The sequence below is a fragment of the Homarus americanus genome, unplaced genomic scaffold (genome assembly GCF_018991925.1).
Source record: "Homarus americanus isolate GMGI-L3 unplaced genomic scaffold, GMGI_Hamer_2.0 scaffold52512, whole genome shotgun sequence".
Taxonomy (NCBI): Eukaryota; Metazoa; Arthropoda; class Malacostraca; order Decapoda; family Nephropidae; genus Homarus; species Homarus americanus.
This window is the reverse complement of record NW_024735442.1, coordinates 15,328,830-15,334,016: the sequence shown is the minus strand read 5'-3', so window position 1 is coordinate 15,334,016 and position 5,187 is coordinate 15,328,830.

Sequence of the window (5,187 nt, the reverse complement as noted above, 5' to 3'; positions counted from 1 at the left end):
AACTGATAAATATGAAGTAAAGGTCAGGTGCACAATGATCAGAGGGGGGCGGGAGGGTGCTAAGAGATATGCCGGGTGTAATTTGTTTTGACCTTGACTTTCGTACGTCACCTCATTAAGGTAATAAAGGTCAGAGTTCAGGTAGGTGTGTGGGGAAAGGTGTGGTGGCGCTGGTATATAAGGGTATATAATTGTTCTTTAAATTGACAGTTAAATGTTTGGTTACGGACGATGAAGACAAGATGAATGTAGAAAATAAAGCGGAAGGAATTTATTTATTTTTTCTTTACATAAGGATTTTGTCTCGCGAATAAGCTGAGGACACAAACATTCCTCGCTGTAGTATCACGTCACTGTATTGTGTGTTAACTCTAGCTGTGGGCATAGAAGCTGTAAAAAAAAAACCCACTTTACCAATCTACTAGGACGTGTTCCGCCCCAAAAAGCTGACACACTACCGCAGCGACCCACACACACACACCTCATACAAACACCACCACCCCTCAGCTTTCTACATTGCCTGAGACTCGTACAGACTGCGATCAGGGTGCAAGTCATCCCTGCAGTCATGGTGATATAGCCATGGAAACACGGCCTCCTCTCTGCCACGTATGTTGTCCGTACCTGTCACAAATACGGAACTCCAATCACCAGGGGGTGGTGGGGGTGGCAAGGGACGCAACATAATACACACACACACACACACTGCTTCCATGTACATCAGGCAGGTAACGAGCAAGACTTGTATAGGTACCGGTATTTTATTTACTACTGACACATGAAACATTAAACTTCCTCCAGAGTGGTAAGATGGAATGAGTCTCACTTTATTTTATTTTTATTCGTATTTTTCAGTGTTTTAATAGCTACGACTCTTACCTCTACAAGCCGTGAAACTCGCCCGTTTGGTACAGGTCAGGGGCCTACATCCTGTGTTGGGAGTCACGGGCACTGAGCAACGCCACTGCATGACACGATACCGCGCGGTGTGTCACGGCCCATTAACAAGGTCGACGAGGACGCAAGTTCACCAGGTCAAGTTCAGGCATAGTGTGGCGGCCACGGTGACTCTGCCTGAATCGTCTGCCTTCAGGGAATGGCCAGCAGGTGTGGGAAGTCCCGTATTACTTGAAAATGTCAAAATAACGTGACTATGAAGTTTGTCATTCTTGCCTCAACAGTGAAGGATAGAAACATTCTAACTATTCTTATGAAGAATTGAGTGATGTTAACTTAACATGTACTGTACTCACAACTGAAGGCGATGACAATTGACGTCTCATCTATATGGGTGTGGTATACAAAGGCCATGTACAGTATATACGTACTAGCAGAAGTACCTGCCGGGGGGGGGGGTATCACTTGTTTCTCCGGCAAATGTTCGTCAGAACGTGATGATGTACAATGAAAGACAAAAGTCGTGTCGTGAAAGCATATGCCGAAGGGCTGAACTTTTGGTGCGCTCTGCCTTGTGGTAGGGCTCTCATAATGTTTCACGAGTTATATTTAATCTTCGGACAAAACCGTGACACAACTTTTGTCTTTGATTGTACAGTCTCGTTCAAGATTCTTCGAACACTGCTGGAGACGGCTGGCAACTCAAAGACGTTTGTTTACTATAGTACGTACTATAATATAATACCAAACAACCATTAATTAAGCAACAGGGAACTAAGTAACCAATCACCGATAACCTTTTACATTCATTCATAATTTTTACTACGTACTATAGTAAACAAACAGCCTTGAGTTGCCAGCTGTCTCCAGCAGTGTTCGAAGAATCTTGAACGAGACTGTACATGTAACAGGAGGTTTTATTCTGCGTATTAACCATTAACATCTACTATTGAACTTGGTTTTTAATAAGTAACTAACATCACTTAACCCAACCCTGGAGAATCAGTCAAGTTGTCTGGTGAATTTCAGACCAATAAGCCTCATTTACAGTTTAATTGGTCAGGTAATGGGGTGTAAATTATTATGCTCTTCACGGTATCTGGGCCCGACTAATGCGCCTCGCCAACACAGGTAAACAAGGCGTCTCTCACACCAGCTCACTATACGGTCAGCTTCATGCACGAGTAACAACGGTAAGAAGGATCATTAGTGTTTGTTCTTTCTGATTATGTGGGAGAGACGTTAACACTATGGCTTTTGGTCTGCCTTAACATCTGAGCTCTTTCGGAGTGTCTGCTTAATATCACACACACACACACACACACACACACACACACACACACACATACTGTATATACTTAAACACACACACATACAAACATATTTAACTTAGTCATTTCTCTAAAGATTGGTCTTGTTCACTAAGTTGTACAGTTGAAGTAAGAGGAGTGTACAGTGAGGAAAAATTTACTTCCTGTGACTGATTTCCTTGCTTGTATGTATGTATGTATGTATGTATGTATGTATGTATGTATGTATATGTATGTATGTATGTATATGTATGTATGTATGTATGTTTGTATGTATGTATGTATGTATGTATGTATGTGTCGTAGTGTTTACTGGCACAAGATAAAAAAAATTTGTATGTTGGTAGTATTTCGTAAGGGTTAGGTTAGGTTAGGTTAGGTTAGGTTAGGTTAGGTTAGGTTAGGAGTTTTGACAGTGATGGTGAAGACAAGCTAGTGACAAGTCTTATATTTTCCCAATAATTCTTCTCTGGCTGCAGGAGGATGAATTATTATTGTGTGTGTGTGTGTGTGTAACAAGAAAGGGTGGGTAAGAGAGGAGAAAGTATAGTGTAGTGAAGGATCGGTGTAGGTCAGGAGGTCACAGTGTTGGCTGGTGGTGGTGAAGAAGAAAGAGCTGATGGTGGTGGTTAGTCTGTTATACTTGTACAATGGTTTTATTACAGTATGCGGTAAATAAGTGGACAAAATGCTCCACTGGAAGTAATAAAATGGACAAAATCCTCAACTGGATATTACCAAGTTGGGCTAAATACTAGTTAGCCCAAATTTTTCTTTAGTCCTCATATCCTGTTTGGTTAAGTTAAGTTTTGCCCTTCGAACACCCTTGGCTTTAACGAGGCAGTAATGGTAAGTTTCCTCCTGGTTGTAGGTATTGTAGTTAGGTGGGAGAGGAGAGCAGGCAGCACCATACACCAATATCCACTGACTATATCTTCTGTTTATTCCCCCCCTCCCCCCTCCCTCCCCCCCCCCATGTAAGAGAAACAAAAGAGGAGTGGAGGAGGAGGAGGATAGCAGCAGCAACTTTCTCCCGTCAACCAGAGCGTCGCTATGTGGGTTTCAGGGGCTGGCAGCACCTGAGGAGGATGACCCCATTATGGCGCGAGTTTCTGTTGACATTAGAAAGTAAGGAGGAGGAGGAGGGAGGGAGATAGGGTAGGGGGAGAGGGAGAGAGTGATAGGGGGAGGCGGTGAGAGTAGGGGAGGTAACGTCAAGATGAAATTTTCTTAAGGTCTGCCTCTCTTGAATTGTCTTTTTTATAAGTGTTCCTCCTAAGATAATTTTTTTCTTATTTAGTTTATTACGTAACTTGATGAAAAATAAATCCTAAAGAAATTGTATTCTGATCCATCTAACAGTTTACGTCGGGAACGAAACTAGAATTGAACTTTTGACAGAGGGCAGAGACCTCAACCCACGCTCCTTGGTGGCCGCCCTTAAGGATTCATCCCCTTTCCCAAGAACCAATCATCGCGCAGGCACCACCTCAGGCAATGGTAGTACAGGGGTTACTGTTGCTAAGTACCTTTCACTGACCCTCATTATTGGCAATATACGATGTGCCGCCTAGGTGTGTAATGATGTTCATTATAAAATATTATCAGAACTCTTATTACAAGAGTCAGGATAAATCCAGATATAAATATATATTTCATTAAAATACTATTTCAGCTGTTTTTATGGCGTTAGGGATGTCGGCGTAAGAGCCAGTAAACAGTGAAGATAGCGTAGTGTGACGCTGGCCCGTGTGTGATGACCCTCACCCCAAGGTCCGGGCGAGTCACTCTTGTGGTCATTTGTGTTGCTGCTCCTCTGTTGGGCTTTTTTATATAAATGAATTAGCCTTTGATATTTATCATGCGTGAGTACATAATATATAACTATGTGTATTTATGAGTGGACAAGTTTCCTACAGGGGAGACAGGAGGAAACCTGCAATCGAATATAATTAATCTTGGGAGTGTGAGAAGGTTTTACGGTGTTTGTTTCAGTCTGGTACTGTCGATAGATGGGTCAAGTTTTTTATTGCATACAATTACCAGTCCCATGATGTTACTGCTTGGTAAACCGCTTAATCGACAGATAAATTGAACACAAGTATCGGGTGGCTTCTCAGTGTTAGTGTTCTCTATGTATATCAACGTTTCCCCCTGCAGTCAAGGCGGGGTACCTAAAGAGGACCAGAGAAGGAGAGGCCTGCCTCCAGGAGAAGAAAAACAGACATGAGACGTACCTGTTGACGCGAGCGAGGAGGCCGTACACATCGGCATACTTGGCCTGATGGTTGAGGTCCTGGCAGAACATGAACCAGAGGCACTCCATCACGTGGTCCTTCATCAAGAACTCACGCATCATGTTGAGTAGTGTGTTGAGGATCTCGCCAATGAACTCCAGGGAGACCTTGTTAACCTGTGGCTCCCAGTTGTCGGTGGCGGCGGTGAGCACACCAGATTGCGGGGCTGGGTTAGGCACTGACCAGAAAGTGGAGTCCAAGAACTCGGCCGTAGGGTCGCCGGAAAGTTTGCGGGCCTCGACGTTGTATTCAGCGATGGCGTTGACTTCATTGACCATGAATTTGCTGAAAGCAGCATAGTTGAAGTAAGCCAAGAGGCGGGCACCAGTGGAGAGGAGGGAGCGCTTGGTACGGGATCTTGGTTGTTCTTCAGATCCCATTATCTGGGTGGTGTAGTCTCCCAGCCACTGGAAGGTGTCACGCATGTACTGCTCTGAGGTGCGCGCTGCAAGAGCCTCGAAAATACCCTGGCGGGAAATATCAGATGCCATTTCATTCGTAAAGTTGAAGATGTGGTTAATAACGGACTCTGGGAGATCGGTTATTTTATAGGGCATAGAACTGCCATGTGTGTAGGGTTGGGGCCTCTGGTAGCTGGCGGAGTAGACGGCGGCGGGGACCTGAACTACAGACAATTCGTTCTTCGCGTAGTGACCATTATTGGGGGAGCTGGAGCCATCTAC